We start from the raw sequence: 14994 nt of genomic DNA, 5'->3' as shown, positions 1-14994 counted from the left end.
TGATAATACAGCTTAGTCTGTTTTGCCCTACTCTGTTAAGAGTATCTACAGTGAAGCAAGATAAGTAAGATATATGTAAAAGCAGTGTATAAGAGATCAGAATGAGACCCATTTGGAAATTTTTAAATTTAAATTTACAGTAAGCCAATTAGTGTGGGCATAATAATAGTCATTATGCAAGGACAGAGAAGGGGAGTGGGATAACTTTTTTTTCAATATTGGCATGCTTCCGAGTGACCGAAAATACAGCTGGTATTAGTATACCAGCCCTCAGTATCCCATTATAACATGACTTGTAAGGAAAACAGCAGAGAAATGGGAGGGTAAGTTGGGGACATACAGACATAAATCTCATTATTTTACATTGAACAAGAGATTTTTTTAACCTGGCTAGTCAAGATGATGAGTTATAATGACATATACATAGAAAGGGACAGACTATCCTGTATACTTATTGGATTCTACCATTTGGAGTGGGAGCCCTTTTTTAACCTGCCTTTAAAATTTGCCAATCTAAGAGATGGTTAAAAAAAAATTAAAGGACCAAAAGGCAAAAAGGAAAGAAAAGCCAGACATTGACAGAAAAATAGGGTATTATCTATTAAAATAAGACCTATGTATATAAATATATTCTGAAGTGTAACGTGTATAATTGGGAGAGATGTTGAATAAGCTTTGGGGCACAATGTGCCATTCCTCAGGTCATACTTTATGCCCAAAAGTTTGTCCAAAATCTCTCCCAACTACAGAGTTGGTTTAGTAAAAGGACCTCATAAAAATGCCCCAGAACCTGGCATATAGGATCACACCCCTGGTACCTGAAAGACCCTGGTTCTGATTTAAGAGATTCTGAGAACTACTTTGAATTTGTGTCTCCCACATTGCAGGTCAATAGCATTAGCATCACTTCTTTATCATTGTTTCTGTGCATGGTATCTAAATGTATATCTACACCACCTCTGGACCATGCCAGGGAGTGGTACAATGAAGCACAGCATGCTTGCACTGTAAATACTAAATTCCAGACTGGATTCAAGTAGAGCAGATTTGGGTGTATGCCATAGAGCACTCTGATTTGGATAATCTTACAACATCACTCTCAGGTGGCTACACTACCTCAGGTAGCTGTGTTGGGAGTTAGTACATGCTAAGCAGGTATGCCATACCCTTCCACAATCTAGAGGTAATACAGAGCATGTCTACATATACATAAATGTGCTTTTCCTGATGCGCACTAAATTTAGTACCTCCAATATAAATACGCATTAGACTGCCCTAATGGACAGTACCAAAACTGCATGTTTTTTAAGTGATGCTTAATGTGCAATAGCCTATTTTACTGTACATTAGCATATTAGCTTGTTTTTTTAATTTGACACTTTAATGCACAGTAAAATAGGCTACTGCGCATTAAAGCACAGGTGTAGACATTCCCACAGATATGTTCTAAGTTCTCCAAATACTTTATTTAGCCACAACTATTTGCAAAATTGAGCTTAAATATGTAATTTCGGGGTGTTGTCTGTAACTGCATTGTTTAGCAAATAAAAGTATTCACTGAAAGAAAAAAAACCCCACCCTAACTCTAGTCAGGAACTTGCTTTGAGACTCTATCCATGCCTTTGTGCTATGTGTTCTAGTTGTGCCCTGGCACTCAAGGAATACAAGAAAAAGCTACTGTCTTTTCCATCGGTTTCTGCAGTATGCTTGCTTGGTCTGAATGTGGTCAACAATTATAGAAAATGCAACCATAGAATGCTTTTGCATAAATTTATCATGAGAAGCTCAAAGATTAACTAGGTATTAAGTATGTGCAAAAATCACATTGCATGTATCTGGGAAGAAGTGATTCATGATTCACAATTTCCAACCTTGGAATTTTTCAAAAGCAGGTTAGACAAACACTTGGCTGGGATGATTTAGTCAGGGGTGATCCAGCTTTGAAAATGGAGCTGGACTAAATGACGTTATGAGCTCTCTTCCAGCCCTACTTTCCTGTGATCCTATGAATGAGCCTGAGCTCAAAGCATATTGTAATAATGTGTAATTTTGGAACTTATTTTGAAATATGAACAGGGCTTCAGAGATTTTTGTTACTCATCTCTTAAAACACTTCTATAATGTCTATGTTTGAGTAATATATCAAATATAAATAATTTGGAATGGATTAATAATGCTAAAATTTTAATTTGTTGGCTAGAGGGTGAGATTGGTAAATAACCAAGTACTTATTAATATTCTCGTATTAGGTAGTTTTAGTGCAGACATTTTCATTAACAAGTAAAAGAAATACAGTCTAGATGAAAATACTGTAAGATGAATACTTAAATGATTGGGTCATCGTGCTCAACCACTAGTAATCAATGACTCAGTATCTATCTAGGAGGAGGTATCAAGTGGGCTTCCTCAGGCATCTGTCCTGGGTCCAGTATTTTTTATATTTTCATAATAATTTGGATGATGGAATTGAGTTTACACTTAGCAAATTTGTGGATGACCAAGTTGAGTGGAGTTGCAGATACTCCTGAGAGTAGGGGTAGGTTCCAGAATAACTTAGATCAACTGGAGAAATGGTCTGCAATTAATCAAATGACATCCAACAAGGACAAGTGCAAAGTCCCGCATGCTGCTTGCATGAAGGCAGTGAGACTGCATTGTTGCTCTTTGTCAGTATGATGTATAGTAGAAGATTTAATAGTGAAAATAGGACTGTTCTTTTTAGATTTGTTAAAAGGCATTTAGGATTACAATTAGAAGCCTGATTTTTTTTTTCTTTGTAAAATCACCCTGTACTTAATTCCCCATTACCCTGCTCTTGGCTGACCTTAGGTATAACCATTCATATTAATGAAAACATGAGTGTATAAAGGTACTATTCTGATATGATAACATTTTGCAGTCCTTTTACCACTGACAAAAATGACTAAAAACAATGTAAGCTAATGTACAAAGACTCCCTAAATTCAATTTCTAGACAGTTTCAAATGGAGTTATCAACTGAAAGATATGTTTGCTGCCAGTACAGCACAAGGGTTCAGACTTGCTGCCTCTGTAGTTACACTTATCATAATTCTCAATGGTCACAGGAGTAGTAAAACTTCAGTAGTACTGCTTCTCCTTGGTTTTCTGAGTGAAAGTTGTTTTTTTTTTCTTGATATGTTTGGCATTAACCTCAGTAGAAGATGATGCAAATTAATTAGTGAGGAATAGGTTTTGTATACGTCTCGATGAGCTGAGGTTTAAGAAGCTCTAAATATGATTTCTGATTGTGGTGGAGAAAAGTAAAAAACTGGCAGAGATATTGTATAGTTGGTTACATTGAGATCTTGTGGAGAAGAGGCAGGATGCATGGGTACAAGTGGGAGGAAGAACAATAAAACCATGACATTTCTATCATGACATAGCAAAATTAAGTATTAAATATTTTGTACATATTTTCCTCTGATATTAGGAATTATCCACTATTGAAGTTTCAATGTTCTGATTATTGGTTTCTACAGTCGGGTAGAGTCCAATGTTCTGTATATCTCAACCAATTTCAAATACAGAGTGAGTTGATAGACAACAAAATGGAGGACAACAGAAAAGATCAGTAGGACTTTGCTAATCATCCAGAAGAACCACTCAGTAGAAAGGGATTGAGTTCTTTATTTTATATATTGCCTGTGGCCACCGGACTTCGAATATCTATTCACGTGGAACTTTTGCCGTGGTGGTAATTGTAGGGCATCCTATGGGCTTGTGTCAATGACTTAGCAGGTGTCTCCTCCTCGAGTTGCCGCCCTGGTTCTCGCCTGCCACGACTTGTTGTTCTTCAGTGGATGGGATCAGTTGTCGGGTTTGCTCGGTGGCCCATAGTTCACCTGGTGGCCCTTTACGGGGCTCTGCCACCCCTACACCCGAGCCTCACACCACCTTGGATCCATCGTCCTTCCATTGGCTTTGGCCCTTCCAGTGGAATTGCTTCCCACAGCTTGACATCTATATGCTGGCCGCCAGCAATCGGGTTCACCCATATGGGTCCGCCTATCTGTTTCCTCATCTCCACCCCTTCCTATGGGGAAACACAAAGAAAAACTCTGAGGCTCTCCCTTGGCCCTGTTCCATGGGGTACTCGCTATGTACACTACTTCTTCCCTTCACCCACGGCAGCCAAACAGAAAATCATCAACATAACTCTAAAGTAACAGGCCACCTCCTGATGTGGCTTCCCTTATGCCCCCTGCTCTGGCTAGGGGTGTTCGTCTTACTGCCTGTCACTTCCAAGCTTCCCTCCTGTTCCCTCTCTGACCCAGCCAGGACTGGCAGCAACACCCGCCTCAGTCGCAACCCCCCTCAGGGCCTTCCTCAGGGTCCTTTTCTTCAGCATGTCACACGCTTCGCCGTGGTCATTCCGCCACTCCCACCTGGAATTCTCCTGAGTATCAGCTGCTCCTCTGGCCCCATCTTCGGGTCTGGAGACCCTGCTGCTTCCCCGCCTTTCTATCAGCACCCCTGATAGGCTGCCCTTCCCCATGCTGTCTGGGTCTGTCGCCGGCTTGTCTGGCTCTGCGGGTCCCATAGGAGAGGTCCTCCTCATGTCTGGTGGTGGCTGCAGCCCCCTTTCTTCCCTGCTCTCTCCTCCTTCCTTGGTGTCAGCCGCCATTTTTATCGTCGGCGCTCAGGACTGATGTCACTAGCTGGCCCTAATTGAATAAGGTGGCTGACAAGCCATGTGGGCTCTTCTTTCTGCCCCTGCTGTGCTGCGTCTCCTGTTGCTGGTAAGTACCCCTCATTATTTCTTCCCTCTCCATTCCCAGGACACTGCCCATCCTGACAAAGGTGCAGAGTAGCTTAGAGGGAGGGAGCAAAACAAACTTAAAAAATAAAAAAAGTGAAAGCAAAACAAAACAAACTACCCCAAACAGGAAAAGTTATGAAAACCAATAGAGCAGGAGTGGGAAAAATGTAGTTTGGGTGCTGGATCTGGCCCACTGAGGGATTTTTTTCCATCCCATGGCAGGTTTCTCAGTTCCACCCAGCCTAAGTGCAGGGGACAGCCCAGGCCATGGCATGTGAGGCCAGTCCCACCACCCCTGGGTGTGCAGTGGAGCTGGGGTGGTGCAGCAGCCAGACTTTCTTTCCAGAAGCCCCAGTGGCAGTAGCTCCTTTTGGTTGCTGGTGCTGCCATACCCATCCCCACTGCCCAGGCAACCCAGCAAGTCCAGCCTGCACCCACCACTGAAGGTGGGATGTATGTGGGCAGGGCACATGGCCAGGCAGATGGTATGGGGCAGCAGGCAGGTGGGGAGTGGTGTTATTGAATTATTCCCAGGTCCCACTGGCAGTGAGATAGGTGGGCAAGGCAAGGATCACGGGGCAGTGACAGCATGGGGGCAGGGCTTGGGGCACAGCTGCAATCCACTTCCTGCACGCCCCTGCCCACAGAACCAGCACCTGTTACAAGAGTGTGTGGGCAGCAGATTATGGATGTGTCTTGGCCCCACACTGCGATCACCCTGCACTCCCTTACCCTGGGGGTCCTCAAGAGGAGGTTATATAGGTATCTGGCTGGGGTCATCTGAACCTAGCACTCTTTCCTGCCTATGCAGGGGGTCGGACTTGATGATCTATAGAGGTCCCTTCCGATCCTAACATCTATCAATCTATGAATATATATATATGTGTGTGTGTGTGTATGCGTGCGTATAGGTGTGTATATGTATATGTGTGTGTGTGTGTGTGTGTATATATATATATATATATGGGTATATATGGGTATATAGGTGTGTGTAGGTATATATAGGGTGTGTGTGTGTATGTGTATACACACACACGCACGCACGCACCTATATATCTATATATAGATACATAGGTGTGTGTGTATGTGTATGTGTGAGTGTATATATATGTGTATATATGTGTATGTATACATGTATGTGTGTATATGTATGTATACATGTATGTGTGTATATGCATATATATGTGTGTGTGTATATATACATGTATGTGTGTGTGTGTGTATATATATATATATATACACACACATACACGTATACATATGTATACACATATATATTCACACATATATAGGTGTGTGTGTGTGTTTACATAAAGTGTGTGTGTGTGTGTGTGTGTATACACACATACACATAGGGTCCCACCTGCTGGCCTGCAGAGGTCCCAAGGGGAGGGTAGCGGGGTGGGGAGTTTGAAGCTCACAGTGGGCAGCCTGCCCCCCACACACAGATCTGGAGTCACATCCCCCTCCCCCCGCCACCCGCAGGAGCATGCACAGCAGTGGGGAGGCAGTCCCCCCCAACCCTCAGATGAGCTGCCCACAGTCCCATCCCACTTTCCACCAGAGCCCTGCAGCCGCACATGGCCCCAGGCCCTATGCATAGCCTAGCTGGGCAATAGTCCCAGCCCTGCCCTCCCTCCATCCTTCCCTCCCTATGGGGTCTCAATGTCTGCCACCCGCCCCCGCTAGACTTCCCTGCAGGATTTAAAAGGGAAAATCTACCTTTTTTCCCATTTTTCCATGGGAAACAGAAAACCCGGATCCCTGGTAATAACACTGAATGAATCTTGAAAGTTGCACAAAGCAATTAGATTTTTGTAGCTATTTAAATAACCCACTTGTCTGAACAAGCCACATGCTATGAAGTCTTTACAGCTTCATAGAAGAGAGTGAACTACTTCTGTGAAAAGCTGAAGAACCATATGAAAGAAAATATTATTTTGTTTGGGGCCCTATCAAGGCAAGAGAAAATCCATCTATGAAATTCCTGAATCTGGAACACTTCCTTGGAACACATTCTTCCAAACAATTCAGTGTGACAACTTAATTCTGTTTAACTTGAGAGGAGGTTTCTGAATCAAACTCTAAGGATGCATTTTATATGAACAAAATGGTTATGCCTTTAATCTATTTTGAAATAAAAATTGGGGAAATAATTTAGAAAATAGATCCTTCTATCTGATTCAGTGCTTTTATTTTAGCATTCACTTCTGCCACTGTCAGAGACAGGGTACTTGGCCTAGATGGATCATTCATGTGACCCAGTACAATACTCTTTGGGCACCTGTACATGAGTCAGGAGGCTGCTCTGACACACTGTAATTACACAAGCTTTAGATAAAGTGCCCCCACCAACATTTTGAAGTGCGGGGATGCTGATACACAAGACACTCTGGGCACTTTAATTAGAGTGGCTCTGGGTGCTGCTACAATTAAAGCACCCCCCAGAGTATGTGTAAAAATGACCCTTATGTTCTCCTGCTCTTAACGTTTTACTAACTACATAGTAAATGTTGGTATGAGACTATAGGCAAATGAAGAGATTACAGAGCTTGGTAAGTAGGGCAATATTGCAGTAGGGCAATATTCCATATGTGACCTTTTTTCAAGCAATTCCAACTGGGCAAGACAATATGACTTAAACTATTCATTTCTGATCTTAGCATTTTACATTCCCTAGATATCTGTGAGGATGGATGAAGACCATGTTTAGTTTATATAACAGAAGAAATAAAAGATGTACAGTGACAAGGAGGGTAAAAGAGCAGCAGGTACATTAAAAAAGAATGGAAAACACTTGGCAAAGCTGCATTTTAATAAGGCATTGGGACCTTTCTGATAGTATTTACCTTTGTATCAATTCACAATACTGCACAGCTAGGATCTCATTACTGAAAAATACTTGAAATTCCCTGAACCTATGTGAAAGGAATGAAAGCCAAAATGGATAGCATAACAAGGATAATGTAGGCAGATTGGTGGCAGGGTGCTAAATGGCAACTGGTGGTAGGGACAGAATGGTAGAGATCCTGGAGGGAAAAATGTATGTTTTAAATTATAATTCTGCTGTAAGAAGTTATTTTAAAAATGAGAAAACAAGCAAGCTAATAAGCTAGTAAGCTATGAGATCCTATATTTATCATATATCAGCAAAGTCCATATCAATTTTCCCTGATCCAAGAATTATATATTCACCAGTCATCACCTCTGAAAACTCAATGTGTGATGTATGAGTCATGTGGGTTTTTTTATGCACCTTAACCAGTAAATATATGTTCAACAAACAAAATTAGACCCTTCGTGACAGTTCTGCAGTCCTGATGCCTTTGTGGCTTGGCAGACAGAACCCATCCTCTTTCTTCCTCTCCATCTCTGTTGTGCTGCTATGTTGGCTTCTTAAAGGATTAAAAAACAGTAACAAGAACCAGTCAAACAAAATGTCAACATAAACATTTGACAAAAAAGATTTTCCAGTTTCTGACCAAGTCTAGGGGAAAAATTGTCAGTGGCTTAAGCTGGAAATACTGAATAATTATTTAGTATATATTTATAGTTCCAACAGATGACATTTTAACATCATTTTGAATTAAGTGCAGATTTTAATATTTTTAATATTAAAATATTTTTGGAGGGGGTAGGTGTCAGGTAATGTTCCTTTCAGATCTTTCTAAGGACTTGTTGGAACAAGTGGCTGGACTAAGCTGAGGTTCACATCTCGCAATGGTGATTAGTTATAAGACACTAAATGAAATAGAACTCTATTAGCCTCCTTGGGTGTGTCCATATGAGCAGTCATGTATGTTTCCCTGGGGACAAATACCAGTGCCACTGCTAGTTGTCCCCGTGGAATGCCCCTTCGCACGTTCTCTGGCATAGGGCAAATTGCCCTGGGAGGGGTAGGGAAGACTGGGGCCAGCACCTGGGCTTAACCCAGCAACCTTACCTGTGCTCCTGGGGGCTTCCCAGGGCTGCAGCAGGTGCAATCTGTGTGTGTGGAGCCTGGCTGGCAACCAGCGCATGGCTCTGGCTGGCCAGGCTCTGGTTTGGGGCAGCACCTGCTGCTGCCACATCACTTTTTTTCAGCATGCTTATTTATTATTTTTTTTACCCCGGGGTTTTCCAGTATTTAAATTTGGCTCCACGCTGCTGATATGCAACATAGAGAACCAAATCGTGTGTGTGGTGCATTTTGCAGCACCCCAAAGACCTTTGAGGCACCGCAGATCTCAGGTGCAAGCTTGTGTAGATGCACCCGTTGGTTCTGAGAAATTACTGAATAACTCAGTGCTTAGGCTAAATACCTACAGGGTTTTTCTTGCTTGTCAGTGAGTAGGTACAGTCACTATCCACCATGGAGAATAGATGCTTAAATCTATTAAATTGTACATCTACCAAAACTGAAGTAATAGTTTTTTTGGTATTTTTCCATACATAATATATTGATACATAGTGGGTTGTGGGTTTTTTAATATAATAATTTTTAAAATACCTCTTTAATAGGAATTATCATTTAAGCAATGAATTATTTTCCTACAGTACTGAGGATGGGGTAGAAATTACTGGATTTTCATTTTTCTTTCATCCCATTACTAAAACAACATAGGTATTCTTGCTATTTTTAAAAGTCCAAGCAAGATAATGTCCAGTCTTAAGAAATGGTTTGTCTTAAAGCACAGGAGGAGTTGTAATGGTTTACATCACTGCTTTATGTAATGTTCCTATGTGTCCCTCGATATTTATTCAGTGGTATATGACTCAACAACTTGAAAACAACTCACTAAAATAAAAATGCCAGAAAGAAACTAATTCTTTGCTGAAAAGGCAAGTTTGGTCTTTAATGAGACAATAGGTCTAGCATCCTGGAGGACTTGCAGCAAAAGATTTGAAACTTTTCAAGTAGGAGTGATCAGACATAGGACCTGGAGTGATACTGGTTAACAGAAGATCAAAATGTAGTGCAGTTACAAAATAAAACAAGGAACAGTAGAAAAGCTAAATAACACAACTTATTGTGTGACAGATAGACTATGATTTGTTTCCTTTCTGTAGGTTGTTTTTAGGTTTTTTTCCCAGCAAAATATATATTTTTGTTGGGTTTTTTTGTTTTATTTAATAACTTATTTACAAAGCCTAAAATTCAACATAAAGTAACTTTGCAAGACACAGGCTAATTAACACAATATTGTCTATGTTACAGATGAGAAATGTATCATTCTGAATTCTTGTTATTATAGCGAATTCTTATAATACCCCTTTTACCCAGAATACCTTCCTTCTCAAAAGTTAGGATGCCTAACCATCAGTCTGAACAAATTTTGTGTTTGTGACTGAAAAATGTCATAGTGGGGTTGGAATAACTTGGGAAAAGATTATTTGTGTCTGAAAGCCTGTCTAACGTCTCTCTCAACTCTATAGTTGGTCCCATAAAAGATATCCCCAAAATAGTCCTTGCCTCTGAAAAATATCAGTATTTGTAGTTAAAAACTTGTTTATATTGTGTAATACTTTAGGCCACAAAAATGTTTCTGTGAATTTCTTTCTCATTTAAAATGTATGGCAGTTTTGCTTACAAAAACAGTACAGGATTAGGCTCTTATGGTTCAGCATGAAGTTCTACATCCAAAATTATTTTCAGGTTGCATGAACAAATGAAGAAGAATTTATTACTTTACTGTCCACACTCATCTCTTTCATGTCTTTTCAGAATAATAAACATTGAATCAAATATAATCAAAATAAAGTTTTGAAGGCCTTTAACCTGAATATGCACTGGATTTTTAGAACAAAAATATTTTCCTTAAATCTATAAAAATGGAGAGTTGGAGTTTGTTGGTGTAAACTGACATAACTCTGAAACCATGAGAGCTATTGTGATATATGGTGGGTGAGAAATTGCCTTGTTTTTCAGCAAAATAATGGACTCTGACAACAGATTCACATTTGATTTGAGCTGAGGGAATAAATCAATGTTAGCTTTTAACATTTTCAATGTGTTTTGAAGTAGACATACCCACAGAAATTTCACTAACAACCTCCATATGTAACTTTATTCATATCTTGGTACCAAATAACCACAAGATACCAATTTACTACTAGCAGTAAACAAAGTAGTTGAAAAATATGCCATAAAAAATAATTATTCATTAGTGGGTGTATGGTCAGGCTCACCTAACAGATCTTTTCCATGTCTTATGTCTCTGTTTCTAAGATAATCAGTTCATTACAAAATTCCTTTAACAATATTCTTGTCAAGAAATTTGCAGGGGTTTTAATTGTTATTCATTGGCAGACAGTTTTATGTCATACATATTTATGATCTGTTTCATTCACTAATGGGAAGATTTTCTAGTATTTTATATCTAAGAAATGCATTTTCCATCATTTTGCTAAATAAGTATAATATAAATGTCATATATAAAATAAATGACAATATAAAATATTATATAATATAAATACCATATTTACTCAAATCTAAGATTACCTTAACTTTAAGATGACCTTCCATTAATTGGATTCTATATATGGAATTTTAAATTAATTATTATAGTTTTCCAGGTATAGAATCTTCATATTGCAGGGTTGTCTTAAATTTGTACATCCTCAACTGCTACAGCAGGGAAAGCAGTGGCTGAGGAGATCGGGTGGCCCCTTTGCCCCCCACCGACTCTTTTTCCTGCCTCACCTGCCTCCCCCCACAGCCTCTATCTCTTGCCCCCCACTCCCTAGTCTCTGACTTTTCCTCCACCCCACTCCCAAGTCTTTGCCCCTTCCCTGCTCCCCCACCCCATAGTCAGTCGCTGCTGGGACTGTATTCCCTTCCCAGAGCACAGCCTATTGAAGTGCGGCCCCTGCAGGGCCACACAGCAGTATTGGTGCTCCTGATTGGTCAGGCAAGGGCCAGAATTCCATGTGCTCTGTGCCTTGATAGTAAGGTTGGGAAAGGAGATGGGGGGGGGCAGCTGCTGCAGAGGGCAAGAGGAAGGGGGCAGGCAGCTGCTGTGGGTTTGACTCTGGCTTGAGTCAGAGGAGCCACAGCAACCACCTACCCCTCCCTCTGCTTTCTGTGTGACTCGAATGTGAGGGGCTTCCCCCCAGTGCTGATGGGGGGAACGACCTCACTTCAGATTTGAGTAAATATGATATATGTAATAAAAACAATATATGGCAGAGATCCTGGTTTTCTCTCTTTCGAAAAAATCCAAAATTTTAATTAATCCAAAAATTTAATTAAAAAACCCCAAATCTGCATTTTTCATTATTGAAATTAAATGCCACTATATGTATATGTATATGTAGGTAGGTAGGTATCAGTTGAACCCAATGTTTTCCTGATATATTTAAAACAATTTGGAAGCCTATCAGTGCCTCAATCATTACAGTAAAATAAATTCTAAATACATATATATTTAGGCATTTGATTTTGGTTTTTTTATCATGGAAAATAAGAACTCCCCCGTCCCTTCGCTCACCAGGACACAGATCCAGCTGTGGCCACCTGCTCTGCTGCTTGTGACACTGAATGGCTCTGATATGCCAGTGCCCTTTCCCTGCTCATGTTATTGCCCCTTGCTCCCAAGCCACAGCCCCCCTCAGCCTTGCCATTGCCCCTCACTCCCAACCCACAGTTCCCTGACCCCCCCAACCATGCCAGTGCCCCTCACTCCCACTCACCACTTCCAGCCTCATAGACCTACTGATGCTCCTTATTCCTAACCTGCAGCCCCCTGCCTCCCCAGCCTTTCTGGTGTCCCTCTTGGAGGCCTTGCCTCACTTCTCTGAAAAAAAAGTTCAGGAAAGTTAGATTTTTTGCAAGATTTATCAAAATAGAATTTGGTATGAATGGGGAAAAAGCAGTATTAGGAGATGCAGACATAAGGTGAATTATGAAAGATGGTACCACAGTTTTGGGATTCCATCTACAATGCTAAATAAAAAAAAACCCAGTTTATTGCTTGAGCTGATCTTCTATTTGGCTATTGCTATTGAGTCAGAATAATATCGTCCATGACACACCCCACTGAAATTTAGTATTTTCTGCTGGGCCTTTCTGGCTTACAGTTCTGTTCACGGGGGAAGTTTTGCACACCATGTATGAATCTACACTTTTCAGACTTAAAGTAAGTAATGTAGGTTCTACATGTACGCCAGGGTTTGACTCATTTGTGTGCATACAGGATTTTCCACCTGTACATGTTGGTTCATTTATGGGCTTACATAATATATTGTGTATTTCCAATAACTAGAAGTAGGTGTGTGTTCTTGTGCATATGCTCTCTATTTTTGTGCAACTATAATATATTACATTTGCTATCAAAAGATATACATATCTTTCCAGAGTTTCCCCCTTGAGGAGATGAAAACCAGGAATTTTGTCAGCCCTTAGATAAAAGTACTCATCTTTCATTTTACATTAAGACCACAACTGGGGGCTATATTACTCTTCCTTAAAGTACAGAAGTGTAATTAAAACCAGCCACAATCCAAAATTCAGTATGTGTTATTGTAGGCACCAGGGAGAACTTGTCTTAGACCTGAAAATTTCTGTAGATGGCATTTGATCTCACATGTCATTTAGCTCATTTTCCTCGTTGCTTATTAGAAAGCATATAAATAGACAGATAAAAGACCCGTGTATAATTTTGGGATCTTGGCTGTGTACACATCATACCTTCTGAAAAGTGGCATTGGCAACTGAGCAAGTATAATGAGACTTGGGGACCTTCATTCCTGATAAAAATCCCAAGATCCATCAAAATACCTGGACGCTTTTCCTGGATCTCAGCCTATGCACCTACGACAGGCTGCTATCAGCTGACTTTATGTAGGTGTCTTTCATATCACATCCACAATATAGAAAGAGATTTATTTTATTTTTTTCTCCTTAGTGCCTTTCACAGCCAGGACTATCCCTAGAGTGGGGCAAATCAGGGTGACTGCCCTGGGCCCCTGTAAAGGCCCTGTCATGGCCGCTGAGTGCTGCCGGCTCTGCTGCCACAGCCGAGCACTGCCAGCTCCAGCTGCTCACCACCCCCTGCCCACTTGCCAAGCCCCCATCTCTGTTGCTCTGCCAGCTCCAGCTGCTCACCACTTCCCACTTTCCCCACCCTGGACCCCGCACAGGCTGATATGCCCTGGGCCCCGCACCCCTAGGGACAGCTCTGTTTACAGCTATGTAGAATAATGCCTGAACTAATAGATGCTTTAAAAGCTCCTTTTCTCCTGACCAGCACCCCATCTTCATAGAACGTACCTTAAATTCTCCGTGAAGTCTGAAAATAGATTTTGAATGTGTGCATATGCTTCTTTTTGAAAGGTGGTGACATGCCTGTTGTGTTGCTTGCTGCACACACTCACAGCTGACAGTCTCTGCTCCAGAAACTTTGGGTCGATACAGACGTTACACATATCACGCATTAAGCAGGCAGAAATTGCTCCAAATCTGTACCTGAACAGACATTCACAACTCTGAGTCTTTTAAAAATGGTGGTTCCTGCTCTAAGTTAACACTTGATAGTTGTGCACTAGCCTAAAACACTTTCTGTTAGAGCACTTTATCAAACATCTATGGCAGATCCCGTCAATGGTTAACTTAAACTGTGATCACTTCCATCCTAGGTAGTACTGTGTAGGGATGTGCTTTAGCTTTGGCCAGAGCTTGTTTGCTTTGCCCCAGCCTGGGCTGGCCCTACCCCCTCAGCTGTCATTGACCCCAGTTACTGACAGCCTTTGATTCCAGCCCCATGTGCAGCCTTCCTGAGAGGGAGGTCAGAGAATGAGGGATTCTGAAGGAAAAGGGTTCTGGGGTCTCTCTCCTTCTGCAGTGCAGCCCAGGCAGGGAGAACTGTGGGGTCAGGGGTCTCTCTCACCACAGCAGCCCAGGACAATCAGTAGGGTGCTGCTGCTTGGGAAGGGGGTGCTGCAGGGGAAGAGCCAGAAAGCTATGGGGTCTTTCCTCCTCCAGCTGCTGCTGACAGCAGCCAGTAAAGGCAGGCGCTGAGCACCATCCCCACCGATCAAACAGTGAACTTCTGTTTGATTGGCTTTTGCTCTAAGTTGTAGCACTTTAAGTAAAGCACAATAGTTAGAGCACTTCTGCCAGGGGCTATTTAAAATGTCTGTACTTAGCCTTTGAGTCTAAGTCTAAGAAGAAATTTGGCTACAATAAACAGGCAGGCAGGACACAATCTGTATGTGAAATGATTATGAGTTGGGTG

At 41.4% G+C, this 14994-nt stretch overlaps 1 protein-coding gene across 1 annotated transcript in view; it reads left to right on the top strand.

The window, feature by feature from the left end:
* The window catches only part of EDIL3 (EGF like repeats and discoidin domains 3), a 354955-nt gene that overhangs the window by 704 nt on the left and 339257 nt on the right, over positions 1-14994 (top strand). The window lies entirely within an intron of this gene.

The sequence above is a fragment of the Crocodylus porosus genome, unplaced genomic scaffold (genome assembly GCF_001723895.1).
Source record: "Crocodylus porosus isolate Cpor-Errol unplaced genomic scaffold, CroPor_comp1, whole genome shotgun sequence".
In the NCBI taxonomy this organism is placed as follows: domain Eukaryota; kingdom Metazoa; phylum Chordata; order Crocodylia; family Crocodylidae; genus Crocodylus; species Crocodylus porosus.
The sequence above is the reverse complement of the archived record's forward strand: the minus strand, read 5'-3'. Positions and strand labels throughout refer to the sequence as shown.